This window comes from Physeter macrocephalus, unplaced genomic scaffold (assembly GCF_002837175.3).
Source record: "Physeter macrocephalus isolate SW-GA unplaced genomic scaffold, ASM283717v5 random_1023, whole genome shotgun sequence".
Classification (NCBI taxonomy): Eukaryota; Metazoa; Chordata; class Mammalia; order Artiodactyla; family Physeteridae; genus Physeter; species Physeter macrocephalus.
Window position 1 is genome coordinate 9,218 of NW_021146624.1, and position 15,783 is coordinate 25,000.

Here is a 15,783-nt window from a genome sequence, read left to right on the forward strand (position 1 = left end):
AGAAAGAGAGAGAGAGGGAGGGAGGGAGAGAGAGAGAGAGAGAGGGGGAGAGAGAGAGTGAGTCTGGAGCTATGCAGAGAGGGATGTTTGAGTGGAGCCCAATTATGGAAATGGTGAATTCATTCGCGAAACTCTTTGTGCTCTGAGAATATCTATTTTCCTCTGCAGCCTCCTGACTGCAGGTACCCAGGTAGCCAAAACTTGGACCAAAAGGACCTCCTGGGTATCACAGTCTTGGAATGGGTAAGGCTTTGCCGGGGTTTGCCTGAGTCTCGTAGAGGCAACGTCCTTCTAAGTTTTTGTGAGACGTGGTAATAGGTGGAACCACTTTATTTTTTAAATTTAAAATAATTTTTTAGCCGCGCCTTGAGGCTTGCGGGATCCTAGTTCCCCAACCAGGGACTGAACCCAGGGCCACGGCAGTGAAAGCTCCAAGTCCTAACCACTGGAGCACCAGGGAAGTCCCAGAACCATTTTATCTAAATGATAATCACTGTCACTTTTCTTGGCCGGTATTTTAAGAGGTGCTGGGTAGCAGTTGTCGGAGATTACATTTGTCATGCAGGCCTGAGACACAGCCATCAGATATTTTATGACATTTCGATTATAGATATTTTGGAATGAGTGAGGGAAGCTGTATCCATAGGATTTTTTCAAGTGTAGGTGACAGACACAGATGTGAAACCATCTTCTGCCCCAAAAGGAGAACAGACAGGCTTTTCTCTGGGCTGAAAAGACCCAGAGAGTCACATGATGTCTTTCTCCGCCTCTTAGCTCTGCAGGCATTGGGCCCTACTCTCAGACGGGCTGTCCCCCGTGCTGTGGCAGAATCAACAGCCTCCACACCTCAGGAGCTTTCCTTTCCCCATATTCCCAGTGAAAGTCCCAGGATTGAGTCTCCTTAGACCGACCTGGGTCACGTGCCTGTCCTTGAACCAATCACTGTTTAAAAAAAAAATTAATGTTGGGAATTCCCTGGCTGTCCAGTGGCTAGGACTCGACGCTCTCACTGCTGTGGGTTCAATCGCTGGTCGGAGAACTAAGATCCTGCAAGCCATGCAATGTGACAGAAAAAAAAAAAAAGAAGTTAATGTAAAAGCAACTTCCCATGCATCTGGGAGTTTAAAAAGTAATTCCCAGTGATGTATGTCAAAGAAGAAATCGTAAGTGGAAAGTACAAAACATTTAGACCTCCCCGCTGGAAACCACTCATCTACTTTCTGTTCCTACGGTTTTGCCTGTCCTGGGCATTTCCTATAAACGGGCTCACATTCTGTGGCCTTTCATGTCAGCTTCTCTGGCTCAGGCTTCGAGGTTCGTCTATGTCGTAGCCTGTGTCAGTGCTTCGTTCCTTCTGGAGAAACCCATTCCTGCTTGTTCAGTAATGGGGAGGATTAAATGACATCCCATTTGCAAAAGGTCCTCGTTTAGGGCCTGGCACATACAGGGCGCTTGATAGAGTCTCCTTCCGTTCATGGGTCATCGGACTCCACTGGCAGTGCGCCGGGCACAGGCCCTCGTGTGATCGGTGGCTCCAGCCTCTCCACGCCCAGGCTTTTGCAAGGAACAGGAAGACTGGGAGGGGCTGTGTAAACTGACCTGCCCGCTCCCCTAACCGTCAGGACTGTGAGGTCCTTAATGCCACCATCCCGTCTCTGGAGAAAGGCTGTGATGGTACTTAAGCTGGGTCTTTCTGTGACAGGACGTAAATTCCTAAGCTGGCACAAGAGCTGCAGAGGCAGCGAGGCCCAGCACGGCGACCGGGGTCAGCCTCGGCTGTCTGCAGATCTCCCTCAGCTCGGCAGCCCTGCAGCCAAGGACAGAGAGTCTTGGCGCTTGTGGACCCTGGTTGTTACCCCCAGCCTCGCCACTGGCCTTTCTCTGCCCCCAGCGGGTGCGACCTGGTCTTGTGGCGCGGCTGCGTGCCCGGCAGTCGCCTGTGTGGCGCGGTGTCTGTGCGCTCAGCGGTCGCAAAGACCCTTGAATAAGCAGCAGCGCGGAAATAAGACAGTTCTAACCAGGGGGCTCCGGGACCCAGAAACGACCTTTCACTGCACCCAGTTATCTAGAAAAAGATAGTGAACAATTAATTTTTTATAAACCAGGTTTATCCAAGTTGAGGGAAGGGATAGGATATAAAGATTAAAGGCAACCCATTGAAAATCACATATATTTTATTACAGAAATAAAACCCTGAGGCTACGTGAAATTCGAATTTTTCCCGAGGGAAATGAATGAATACCATTAAAACCGAGCCCAGTTTATAAGGGTCCAGGGAGCGGTTCACCCGGAAGGGCGTAAATCCTCTTCCCAGGGAGCATTTAAGGGTCATTTCCGAGGTGCCTGCTGCCCGGGGTCAGAAGCGAAAGCATCGCTTTCCCGCGGAGGCCGGCGGTGCCCTCTGGGGCAGGTGCCCGCTGTGCGGCCTAGGGGTGCCCTGAGCTTTGGAGTTTTATGTCAGCAGGAGTATTTTTATTTAACGTCACACGGTCAACACAGAGAAAATCCTCTATTTTTGGACCTAATTCCAGCAGGGCACAGAATTGAGAGTTTAGCTTGTCACTTTGTTTTCTGCTGAACTTAGTCAAGCTCAAGTATTACAATCTTTTTGTTCCTGGAGTGAGGCTTTCTGCCCTCGTTAGAAATATTGAAAACTGCCTTGTACCCACATCTTGCACTATTTGTTTAGTTCTTTAATAAATGAAACCTTAATCCATGTACAATTTCTGAAAGCCTTTCTTTCAATATTTTAAGAAGTTATTTCCCCTGATAAGAAGCCGTCTTGTTGCCCCACGTCAAGCCAAACGACAAAGCCTGCCAGGCTGGTTATTGTTCGTACTCTTTTCTTTTACAGGGAGAGGACGGAAAGCCAGCGTGCGGCTTTGATAAACATTTGCCCAGTTGGATCGCATTCAAGTTGGTGTGTAAAGCAGTGGGTCCAGAGTGGTGGGTGGGGCTAGGGAGGGGGCAGGATGAAGTGGAGAGAAACCCAAACCCTGCCCCCAGGCCCTGGCACTAACTTGCTGATGACCTTGGACAATTCCCTTCCCTGCTCCGGGCCTCTGTCTCCTCATCTGTAAAATGGGCAGATTGGCCGGGTGGCCTCCAGGTGCCTCTGATCCATTCCTCTGTGCTCCTGCCCTCTGATGGGGACAGGGCCCTGGGGGATGGACTGGAGTTGGTTTTGTCTGAGCAGGGAGGGAGCGGAGTGGGCTGGGAGGTCGGGGCGGGCCCGCCTTCCTGAAGGCCCATTCTGTGTCTGTGGGGTGGGCCCAGGGCCTGTACCACGTGGAGGTTCTGAGAAGGTAGGTTGGGCACAGCACACGGACTTTCTGACCAACAGAACCTTCCAGGAATGCCAGGGCCTTCCGTGGGAGCTGGTGATCACCGTGCCTGTGGAGGCGTTGGGACCAGGTGGTCATCGGGGCTAAGGATGGTACCAGGATGTCCGCGCTGGGGAGACTGGACTCAAAGTGTTTTTTTGTGTTTTTTTTAAATTTATTTATGTATTTATTTTTTTTCTTTTGGCTGTGTTGGGTCTTCGCTGCTGCGCGTGGGCTTTCTCTGGTTGCAGCGAGCCAGGGCTACTCTTCGTTGCGGCGCGCGGGCTTCTCATCGCGGTGGCTTGTCTTTGTTGCGGAGCACGGGCTCGAGGCACATGGGCTTCAGTAGTTGTAGCACACGGGCTCAGTCGTTGTGGCCCGCGAGCTCTAGAGCGCAGGCTCAGTAGTCGTGGCGCACGGGCTTAGTTGCTCCGCGGCATGTGGGATCTTCCCGGACCAGGGCTCGAACCTGTGTCCCCTGCACTGGCAGGCGGATTCTTAACCGCTGCGCCACCAGGGAAGCCCTGGACTCAAAGTGTTTTGAAGGCCTTTCCAGATCCCAGCGTCTGTGGTTCTGTGCGTCGAGGTGGACTGATGACCACAGGAGATGTGGCTCAATCCCACCAGAGTGTCCCCAGCCAGTGTCCCCAGCCAAACACACAGCTAAACTCAACAGGGTCGGCCACGCCGAGCGCTGGCAGGAGCTGGGAGTGCCAGTCGGGGCGGCCCTGTGGAAAGCAGTTTAGCTGCTTCGCTCGCATTAAGGGGAATACACACCTACCATGTGACTCGGCCGTCCCGCTCCTGGGCATTTACCCAGGAGGGATGAAAATTACGTCCACACCAACAGTCACGTTCACAGTGGCTTTCTTCATAGTGACCAAAAACGGAACACAACCCAAATGTTCCCAGCAGGTGAACGGATAACAAACTGGGGCCCATCCACGTGATGGATCATTACTCCGGGCATGTGACAGTGTGGATGGACCCCAAAGCAGCACAAGGAAGGAAGGAAGCCAAGCACAGAAGGCAGTGTGCTCTGTGAGTCCATTCATGTGATGTTCCGGAAAAGGCAAGATTATGGATCAGTGGTTGCAGGGTGGGGGTGAGGGGCAGGTTTGAATGCAAATGGTGGGGGGCACCAGGGGATGAGGGATCTGTATCTTGGCTGTGATGGTGTCTGCAGGACTGTGTATTTGTCTACCCTCTTGGAACCGTGTGTCATGAGTGAATCCTAAGCTGCGTAAATTGAAGAAGGGCAGATGAACGATTCAGGCAAAGAGCAGACAAACGACAGGGAAGTCTCACCCCAACCCAAAGCAGGCGCTGCCTTTGAATGAAGGCCTGTCACAGCCATTCGGATGGCTAATGTATGCACACACAGATGTAGAGGAAACAAGCGTTGGCTGGGATGTGGAGGAATTGGAGCCCTCGGGCACTGTTCACGGGGTGTAAAATGGTGCGGCCACGGTGTGAAAACCATGTGGCAGTTCCTCAAAACACTGAGCATAGAATTATGATGTGATCCAGCAATTCCACTTCTGGCTTTGCCCAAAAGAATTGAAAGCTGGGTCTTGAAGCGATATGGCAACATGCACAGCCACGTTCACGGCCGCATTATTCACCGTAGCCAGAAAGTGGAAGCAACCCAAGTGTCCATGCACAGACAGACGGACACACACAGTGTGGTCTGTCCCTACAGTGGGAAATCATTCAGCCTTACAAAGGAAGGAAATCTTGACCCCTGCTACAACGTGGATGAGCCTTTTATTTTTTAAACTTTTTTTTTTTTAGTGGTTTGAGAGACGGCAATATTTTAAAATTTATTTATTTATTTATTTATTTTTGCCTGTGTTGGGTCTTCGTTGCTGCACGCGGGCTTTTTCTAGTTGCTGAGAGCGGGAGCTACTCTTGCAGTGCACGAGCTTCTCATTGCAGTAGCTTCTCTTGTTGCGGAGCACGGGCTCTAGGCACGCGGGCTTCAGCAGTTGTGGCTCACGGGCTCTAGAGCACAGGCTCAGTAGCTGTGATGCACGGGCTTAGCTGCTCCGCGGCATGTGGGATCTTCCCGGACCAGGGCTCGAACCCGTGTCCCCCGCATTGACAGGTGGATTCTTAACCACTGCGCCACCAGGGAAGCCCTGAATGAGCCTTTAGAATGTTGTGCTCAGTGACCTAAGCCTTTGTAGGTGCTGAGGGTTCCAAGGGCCCTGTCCTGTAGCCCATGGTGGGGAGGGGGCAGACATGGAGCCAGGACTTACAGGTGTGGTAAGCGCCAGGGGGAGCAGCGTGGGGCTGGGGCCCAGGTTCCAGGGCTCTTCGCAGCTGGGCGCTGCCAAGCCGTCCTCAGGAAGCTGCAGCTCAGCCGGGTCCCAGCCTGTGTTGGGTCTTCGTTGCTGCACGCGGGCTTTTTCTAGTTGCTGAGAGCGGGAGCTACTCTTGCAGTGCACGAGCTTCTCATTGCAGTAGCTTCTCTTGTTGCGGAGCACGGGCTCTAGGCACGCGGGCTTCAGCAGTTGTGGCTCACGGGCTCTAGAGCACAGGCTCAGTAGCTGTGATGCACGGGCTTAGCTGCTCCGCGGCATGTGGGATCTTCCCGGACCAGGGCTCGAACCCGTGTCCCCCGCATTGACAGGTGGATTCTTAACCACTGCGCCACCAGGGAAGCCCTGAATGAGCCTTTAGAATGTTGTGCTCAGTGACCTAAGCCTTTGTAGGTGCTGAGGGTTCCAAGGGCCCTGTCCTGTAGCCCATGGTGGGGAGGGGGCAGACATGGAGCCAGGACTTACAGGTGTGGTAAGCGCCAGGGGGAGCAGCGTGGGGCTGGGGCCCAGGTTCCAGGGCTCTTCGCAGCTGGGCGCTGCCAAGCCGTCCTCAGGAAGCTGCAGCTCAGCCGGGTCCCAAGTGATGTCTGGGGAGCGGGCAGCTGAGTGATGGAGCGGGTGGGCAAGCGTCTGGCGCTCAGAGGTTTTGGATTCACTTTTTTACACCTAAGTCCCGGTAGATGGAGTCTTATTTCTTTTCTTCTTTCCTGAAATTTACTGATATTGTTGTTGCTCTTGTTGTTGTTAGAATAGCTAACGTGTTCATACCCTACACTATCCCAGCACACAAAGGGGCCCAGGGTGAAGCCAGCCTCTGGGTACAGCAGGTGTGGCCAGTGTCCTGCCCAGGCACTGTCACCTCAGCTTTTCAGTGCACACAGGTCTGCTTTCCGCTGCCTGGGCCTGCACTGCATTGCTGGGGGCTTTCTCTGAAAGCGCTGAAGTCACTCATCCATCCATCCATCCGTTCTTCCATCCAGACATTCTTCTCTCCATGTATCCGTCCATATATCCATCCATCCATCCATCTATCCATCCATCTATGCATCCATTCTTCCATGCATCCAGGGGTGAAATGTTTGCTTGGTCACTCAGTCAATGAACATTTTCTGTTAGGAGCTGGTCTGAGGGGACCCCCAGATGCCCACCACCTCACTGCAGAGACGAGACCAATGATGAGCAAACAGCTGAAGGTCAAGGCAGAGTCAGGTAGAGACAGGAGTAACTCCACCCCAACAGACGGAACGGGCAAGAATTTCAAAGGAGGTTGAAAGCAAGGTGGAAATACTCCCCTAGGAAAACAACTTTGAAAAATAAGATGGACGTATAAGCAAAGAGGTCCTAGAAACACAGGATCTACTGCCTGGTGAAAAGGTCAGTCATGTCACTTTGTCACAGACGTGACATTTTGGGGTGGTGGGGGTGAAGAATTAGTTGGGACTTTTATCAGTTTCCATGGTCGCATAGTTCTGTACTATTTGAATTTTTAGCATATTTCAGAAAAGAAATAAAAAGGGGAAAGAAGGAAATGTACTCCTGGCCGTTGTAGCAGGGGATTTTGCACTGTGTAGACGCACCCAGAGCCCCGTGGCGAACCCAGGCCGGGATCTGAGTTGCGTCTGGCAGGAATGAGCTGCAGGGCGGCCCCCAGCCCGAGGGAGAGCTGGGTGGCGAGAGCCTGCGTTACCAGAGAATACCTCTGGGGGGCAGCAGAGGCCACAGAACGCTCTCAGCGTGCGGAGCAGGGACGGGCCGAACCCAGTGTGGGCGGGGGAACGGAGGAGCCCTGTCCTCCTCTGCGCCGGGGAAGGGGGCGTCCTCCTTCCCTCGAGCCTTCCCACCCCCATCCACACTAGGGCAGGGCTGGCCCCCGGCCTCTTCCCCAGAGGCCAGGAGCCAATTCTGTTCTCGGTCTCTCTCCCTCTCTGTCTCTCTCTCCCCTGCCCACCTCTCTGTCTCTGTCTCTCCCCACCCCCACTCTCCCACCTGCTTCTCTGGGTGTCTCCCGCTCCCCATCCAAAGAGTCATCTAATGACAAACCTCTTTGTCCTTCAAAGGTGTCGACATCTGTCATTTATGTCACAGGCACTTGCAGAGCTTGTCCTGAGGGCCGGACCCTGAGCTATGCACTGTAGGGCTAGCAGGAAGTTCAAGTCCAACCCCAACCCCTGGGGAGACCCTAGGACACTCACAGTTAACAGGATTATAAATCAGGCCACAGCATGAGCGTTAGAGATCAGGACTAGGAAATATAAGCTGGACTAGACTGTCAAGGCCATAATGAAACACAAAGTGGGTGCATGCTGGCCACTGGGTCCTCCACAGTCGCTATGATTGGGCCTCAGGTTTACCTTTGAGCTTCCTGGTAGCCACAGAGAAAAGGGAAACAAGATCAGGCAGCCAGGTACCTACCTCCCTGCTCATGGTCAGAAGCGCCAGGCTGTCCAGGCTCCACAGGGAGGACTGTCCTCTCCCAGGCTTTCTGGAGGGGCCACTGAGGTGTCAGGGCGACACCTGGGCACTCTCACTGCTCCCTGCTGGGATGTAGCTCCAAAGCATCACTCAGACAGGACAGGAGCGTTGGGGGGATGGAAAGCAAGGACCCAGTCTCCCCCGGGGCTAAACCTTGAGGAATTGAGGGCCTTGACATTCTCTGAATAAATAGCAGGGCTCTAGGCCAGGTTAGGTTTATATTTTTATAACTTAAAAAAATTGAGGCATAGGGCTTCCCTGGTGGCTCAGTGGTTGAGAGTCCGCCTGCCGATGCAGGGGACACGGGTTCGTGCCCTGGTCCGGGAAGATCCCACATGCCGCGGAGTGGCTAGGCCCGTGAGCCATGGCCACTGGGCCTGCGCGTCTGGAGCCTGTGCTTCGCGGCAGGAGAGGCCACAGCGGTGAGAGGCCCGCGTACTGCCAAAAAAAAAAAAAAAATTGAGGCATGAAGTACATGCAGTAGATGCACGTGGTGTGCCGTCCTGAGTTTTGACAAAGGCGTGTGATCGTATAACCGTGACCGCGGTGCCCCATCTGCCCAGTTCCCTCCTGTCCCCCAGCCCCCGTGACCCTTGGTCTCTTCTCTGTCCCTGTAGTTTTGCCTTTTCTAAAATGTCATCTGAACAGAACCCCATGGTATGTGCTGGCAGGGCTGTTGAGGGGGTGAGCTGTGCAGGCATGCGTATGTAAGTGTTTGCATGTGTGTGTACCTGTGCGCGTGTGTGTCTCCGGTCCCTCCTTGTGCGCCGGTGGCCCCGTCTGCCCACCACCCTCTCTGCCTGACTTGCCACCTCCGTTACCCGATGTCCCGGCCACCGGCTCTGGAGGACAAGCTCTCTGCGTTCCCGCTCAGCTCACCTTCCCCGCTCCCGCCTCCGCGCTGGCCAGGAGCCCTGAGCCCCGCTGCCGCCGCTGGAGGAGCCGCGGCCCGAGCCTTTCCCTCCCTACAGCGAGCGTCAGGCTGGCTGTGTGCTGGCCCCGGGAGGACAGCAGGCTTTGCGGAGCGCGGCTGGGACACTGGCGAGGAAGCTGGTGGTGGCCTGCCCCTTACTGTTACGGCTGTCCGCACGCCGGGCCTCGCGTCGCCTCGGGCCCTTAGACGGGCTTCTCCATCCGCCGCGCGTCCGGGGAGGCCCCGCGCCCCTGCACAGGGCCGGGGGCAGGGGAACTCACTCGGGGACGAGGCCCTGCAGAGCAGGCCTCTCCTGGGGGGCCCGGGTCTGGATGCGGGTGTGTGGGGGGTGGCACTGCAGGGCGAGGAGGGGGGTGGGTCTGCCGCCAGCTCCTGCACGTCAGAGTGGCTCCATCACCAGGGGGCAGTCCGGCAACAGCCTCCTGCACCTTCTCTCCTGTACCGGAAGGGCGTCCCTGCTCCCGGCCTGTCCTCTACCCGCTTCTCTCCCGCCGCCGTGTGTCTGGTTTCCCTCCGCAGCCCCCAGGGCCGAGGCCCCCGAAAGCCTGCACTCTGGGAGCAGAGTGGCCTGAAACCAGAGACCTGAACACCCGGGGATTTGGCTTAAACTCATTAAATCCCGTGAACCCGCCTGCCGAATGATCGCAGCCTGCGTCTGCCTGGTCTTTTAATCTCGTCCGGGCCTCGGGATAATGTGTTTAGCTGTGCCGATCAGCTGAAGGTTGATTCAATTGGACTAGGGTTATTTATTTGTGCCCGGATTTGCTAAGTGTCATTGGAGGTACACGAGGTCTTCATTACGGTGGCGAGATGGCTTCATTAGGGTGATGGCCACTCCTGCCCTCCCCCCAACCCCGCCCTTCTCCGAGCACCCAGGCCCCCTCCTGCCTAGGGAGGGCGTGGCAGCCTTGGGGGGCTGGTTCCCTGGCGCAGCCTGGCTTGGGGGGTGAGCACTGCGTTGAGGGTCCAGAGACCCAGGTTCTGATCCATGCTCTGCGTTGACCACCTTTGGTTCTGCTCAGGAAATGGTCACTCCTAAATGAGTTTGGGTGACCTGCTCTCCTGCAGTCGTCCCCCAGGAAGGACCCTAAAGGCATCCACCTCCCCAAGCCTCAGTTTCCCCATCCACAAACGGGGAACACCCATCTTCCCTCTTGCCGCCTCTGGCGGGGGCTGCATAGTCTGCGAGCCCCTGTGACTTGTGCACTTGGGCGCCAAGGTCACGGGGAGGGCAGGTGGGGTCCGCGGCCGGCAGAGCGCACTGCCCAGAGCTAGGCTGGCTCTCCAGGCAGCTGGGGATGACGGATGGTGCTGCGGGGCCGCCCTGCGTGAGCAGACCTGGCGGTTTGCCGCTCTCCTGGCCCGGGGTCAGTCGCCCGGCTGGTTCCCCTTCCCAGTCCTGTGTCCTCCTAGCCCGTCCTGGGCATCGACTCTGGGCCTGGGCCTGGGGCTGTGGGCGGGCAGGTGGGAGGCCCCATCCCTGTGACAGGGCTGCTCTCCGGGTCCCCCGCTCCCAGCCAGCAGGCTCTCTGGCACAGAGCAGGCACCGAGGATAAGAGAGTTCTGGGTGGAGCTGGAGGGCCCAGGCCACAGGCTGGAGCGCCGAGGTCAGCGGAGGCGAGCAAGGGGTGGGGGTGCCCGCCAAGGAGTACCCGCCGTGCCCCGAGATTGCCAAGAGGGCTGGAGTGCTGGCTGTCCTTCCCCATCGCTGACGGAGGAGGCCAGAGCAGGGCAGGGTGGGCAGAGGGTCCGGGGGCAAAGATCCTGCCCACGCTCCCCACCCAGGGGCACCCCAGAACCAGCGAGCTTGTCCTTCCCTCCCTTCCAGGAGAGGAACCAGAGCCATAGACGAGCGTCCCCCTGGGTGGTACTTCCTAAGCGAATACCCTGTGTTCTAAGAGCTCAGTGGGTCTCAGCAGCTGAGACTGATCCCTTACCTGAACCTGGGGGAATCTGAGGCCCAGAGAGGGGAAGGAGTGCCCCCAAGGTCACACAGCACACCAGGGGCAGGGCAGGGACCACCGCTGAGGGCCACACGAGGAAGACACTGGTCCTGAGCCAGGAGCCAGGCCCTCCATCTACAGACATCAACTTGTTAAGGCTCAGAAAGGTTAGGTGGCCTCTCTAGAGAGGTTGTCTGGGGCTGCACAGCTGCTCCACTGAAGCACTACTGCAGACCTGTCTGCTTCTACACCCATCCCTGTACCTCCCTGTGCAGGACAGGCATCAGGGCTGTTCTGGGAAAGACTCGGGGACCTCCCTGGAAGCCAACCCTGAGAGGAGGGTCTGAGAAGGAGTGCTGTCACTGGGAGGCGCTCTCAGGGCAGCGGGGAGTGAGTCAGGGAAGGGTACATGTCACCCTGTGGACGGCTGCGTCTCCCCCCTGCTCAGGGCCCTGGGTGACACTGTGGAGGACCCCTCAAAGCCATCCCCCCCCAGGTATTGGAGGTATTTCTACACCAACTCCATCCAGCGCTGGTGAATGTCTGTGTCCTGGACCATCTCCTCCTGTGATGTCTCACGGTCCTCAGGTCACCAGGAGGAGACACCAGAAGGAAGAACTGAGGCTCAGAGAGTCTTGACTGGGTCAGAGCCCAAAGCAGCCACACCAAGAAGCCTTCCCTCCTTTTCTCCAGCTGGGTCCCACCCCTCATAGGCTCCTGCCCCACCAGGCCGTGAGCCCCCCCGGGAAGGCTCTATTTCTAACTCACCTGAATGCCCGCAGCTGCCCGCATGCTCTGGGCCCCGGGAGAGGGTCAGTCGTGTCCTGGGTCGGTATCTGGATGGCCTGTCTTACTGTGTTCCAGGTGGCCGTGTGACAAGCCGCACAACGACGGTTGTACTGTAGCCCGTGACTTTGTAGGTCAGGAACCCGGGCTGGGCTCAGGTGGGCGGCTCCTCTGCTGCGCGTGGCGTTGATGAGAGGCCACCCGGGGCAATGTTTGTCCTTCTGTGACCGGCTTATTTCACTGAGCCTCACGTCTTCCAGGTCCATCCACGCTGTAGCAGGTGTCAGAATTGCTTTCCTTTTTAAGGCTGAATCATATGCCACTGTGCGGATGGACCACATTTTATTATCCATTCATCCACTCATGGTCACTTGGGGTTGTTTCACTTTTTGGCTACGGTGAGTAATGGTGCTGTAACCGTGGGTGTATACGTATCTGAGTCTGAGTCCCCGTACGCTCTTTTTGGTTTTTTTGGCCATGCCACATGGCATGTGGGATCTTAGTTCCCTGGCCAAGGATCCAATCCGTGCCCCCTGAATTGAAAGCGTGGAGTCCTAACCACTGGACCACCGGGGAAGGTCCCCCGCCATACACTCTTGAGCCCACAGATTAAGGGGAGGGGGCGCAGGCTCCACATCAACGGGAGGAGGGCAAGGACTTGCAGCATCTTTGGTCCACCACGCCATGCTGTGCAGAGAGAGGTTGCCTGGACACTTTGGGTCACGTAGCAAATAGGGAGGCAGCAGAAGAGATGGCAGATGGTGGAGGAAAGGGGAGCTGGGGGCCCGGTGTCTGGGGTCTGGGAGGAGGGGTGGGAAGCAAAAGTGGCCTGAGAGGTGAAAGCAGGGGCTGGAAGCCTCTGGAGAGGGCGGGGCTGTGGTCCTCAGGTCTGGCCAAGGGGGGTGTGGTTTCAGAGGACACAGGTGGCCTGGGTGTGAGTCTGGGCTCTGCCGTCCGGGAGCTTTGTGACCTGAGCTCTCAAATGTCCTCCCCTGGGAGATGGCGGGAAATAGCACAGCTGCCCTCGCAGGATGTAGAGAGAATTCAGCGGGGAACTCCTGCAAGCCTCTCGCCTGGCTCTCAGTCAACCAGGTGATGAGCGGGGCCGCAGATTCACCTCCAAGGGCCCAAGGGTATTCCCACGTGGATCAAAGTCGGCAGGGCTGGGAGCTGGGGGCGGGTGGCTTCCCAGAGGACCAGGCAGAGAAGGGCTGGTGGTTCCCTCTGGTGTAGCAGGGCTCACCCACCTGCGGCAGCATCCTGGGAGCCTCCCTCTGAAGGCCGTGGTGCTGGGCCGGCTCCCTTCCCGGGGCCCTGCCCTCGGAAGGCCGGACCAGCTTCCTTACTGGGACAGGGCCGATCGGGGGAGCCTTCCAGGGCCCTCTCACGTCAGACTTGGGAGTGCGTAACATCAGTCCCACGCCATTGCAGTGGCAAAGCGTGTCGTGGGCCTGGCCCAGACCCAAGGGAGGGGAAACAGACGGCCTGTTGGTGGAGAGAAGCACTGAGGCCGTACCTGCAGGCAGTTCCCCCGGAGTCCTGGCCACGAGAGCGCTGGGCGTGATGCCGCCCCCCCCACGCGCTGGGCCCGGAGCCCCTGACTCTGGCGGGGGTGGGGACGCGTCGCAGGCGCTCAGTGTACGCTCAGCGCGTGGGGTACGCGGGGTGACTAAGTCAGCCAGGCTGGACCCGCCGGCCGGCAGTGGGTGTCCTGCCCTGGCACCTGGAGGGCTGAGGCTGGGTGGGGAGCACCTTCTGCGGGTCGCTCCCACGCCCCCCCACCCCGCTCCCCGAGCGGAGTCCCGCCCGCGCCGTCTCCCCCAGCCTGCCTTTCCTCGCCCGTCAGCCAAGTTCCGATTCCCCCAAGGCTGCCTCACCAAATATTCCTTCTTTCTCATCACCATAATTTTTCATTTGTAGCTTAAGCTGCACCTGGGGTTCTCAGAAATCCACTCGCTCCCTTGCAACTTGCCAACTTCTCCAATGTCTCGTCCTCCTCTGCCTCATTCCTTCTTCTTCTGGAGGAGGAACCTGGCCACGGCGGGGGGAGGTGGGGCGCGTGGGGAGGGTGGCAGCTCCCGGTGCAACCTGTAGGACTTTGCCTGGAGACGGTGGGACTCAAGCCATGCTCTCAGCTGGAGAGAAGGCAGCCCGATCTGTCTGTCTGTCCACCCTTTCCAGGCACCGTGGACTAGAAAGATTAGTCAGGCTCGACCAACATTTTCCAGCACCTTCCACGTGTCAGGAGCTCTCTTCATGCCCCGGTGATATTACCTTGTTGAGCACTGAAGACCACACCCCCTGCGGCCCCCATTTTGTCCCCAGAGAACCAGGCTCAGGAGGGCGTGTGGCTGGCCCCAGGCCCCCTGGACGGTGATGAGTGGAGGTGGGCTTCCAGTTTCGTCGGGAAGAGGAGACCCGTGCGTAGGAAGCAATGGCACAGACGGCTCGTGGCCTTGGGGTGGCACCCCCGGCAGGGGCACAGCACAGGCAGAGCAGGCGGCAGAGAAGCTCGATGTCCCGCGAAGGGGCAGAAGCCAAGGCTGGGCCGGGCCGTCCTCCGTGCAGCTTGTCAGAGCCCTCGGCCTCAGGGGACTCGGCTCGACTGCAGCGGCGCCCGGGGAGGTCATCAGGAGGGTGGCGGGACCTGTTGGTCAGGCCGAGTGCTGGCGGGGCGGAGGCAGGAGCCCTCCGGAGACTGGGCACCTCGGGGCCTGGGGAAGCTGTCACCTAGCAGGGCTGGCAGGGAGCCGCACGGGAGAAGAGGCCTCATTGCCTGCAGACCCCAAGCCCAGAGGCACCCCCGCTGCTGCTCCCCCAGTTCCTGCCTTTCTGAGATGGTCCAGGGCCCCCGCCCGCCCCGCAGCAAGAGGGCCGGAGCCCCAGGCCAAGGATGCTGTTTCCTCCCTCCCTCCCATGCAAGCAGCCAGCGTCCATCAGGACAGGGAGGGAGCTCTGCTGGGCACGGGGATATGGTGGTGACATGATCACAAAGGCCACCGTTTAGCAGGAGAGAGGGAACAAACAGGGAACAACAGGTCCGTAATGGGTGCTCCGGCGGCTGAGCCTCGTGGGAGGAATAACGGGGCCGCCGGCTTGGGTTGCAGGCCTGGGGAGTCTCTGATGAAGGGAGATGAAGGGACATCTGGGCTGGGGCAGTGGGGAGGCAAGCAGGCCATGGGGATGGAGATGAGGAATCAGCTGTGTGAGGGCCTGCCGATGGGGGTGGGGACACAGGTGAGATGGGAGGCTGCCATTCACTGAGCAGCTGTGTCCTGGGCCAGCAGGTGGGGTGGGGCAGGTGCAGGGCCTCTCACTGCACTGTCCCCTCCCGCGGCCCCCACCCGCAGCTCCTCATCCAGGACGCCTGCCCGCCCCGGCTGGAACAGGCCTGAGTCCTGGGGGAGGGACGTGAAGACACAGACAAGCCTCTCTCCTCGGATGACAGTATCACTCGTCACTGACAGGAAGCAGCTCTGTGCTTCCCACAGACCCTGAGGGGTTGGGCTGTGTGTTTTTAACCCATTATACAGATTATTATTCCATTAGTGGAGTCACACAGTGGGGGCCGCGGGACTTTCATCTCCAAAAGGCCTTGCGAACATTGATCACTAAAAATTAATTAAAGCATTCTAATCTCCAAATGCCTCTAGGCTGCAATATTCCCTTCCTGTGTCAGCTGAGAGAAACACAGCCCTGGTTACGGGAAGCTCTGGTGGGGGCATCGTTCACAAGGCAGTGGGGCAGAAGTCAGACACGTGGGGAGAAGGGGTGAGCGGCGCTGCCCCTCCGGCCGCCGCCCCTCGGGCCGCTGCCCCTCCGGCCCCGGCCCCTCCGGCCGTGCTGTACTGGGCATGCAGTCCAGCTCTGTGCTGGGGTCGCGTGCCCTCCCGCGACCAACCTTGAGGGGCTCTGTCCCTCTGCTTCTCCTACATCCCCGGGGGGATTCGAGGAGGAGAGGCTGCGTGATGCTGGACGACCCCCACCCCGGACCTCCATTT

General features: G+C 57.8%; 1 long non-coding RNA gene across 1 annotated transcript in view; it reads left to right on the forward strand.

Moving 5' to 3' along the window:
- Nucleotides 1–4,338, forward strand: part of LOC114485439 (uncharacterized) — a 7,962-nt gene extending 3,624 nt beyond the window's left edge. The window contains exons 2-4 of the long non-coding RNA XR_003678874.1: nt 169–243; nt 2,855–2,920; nt 4,236–4,338. This is a non-coding gene — a long non-coding RNA (uncharacterized lncRNA). The remainder of the gene's footprint in view (nt 1–168; nt 244–2,854; nt 2,921–4,235) is intronic.
- Nucleotides 4,339–15,783: the final 11,445 nt, after the last annotated feature.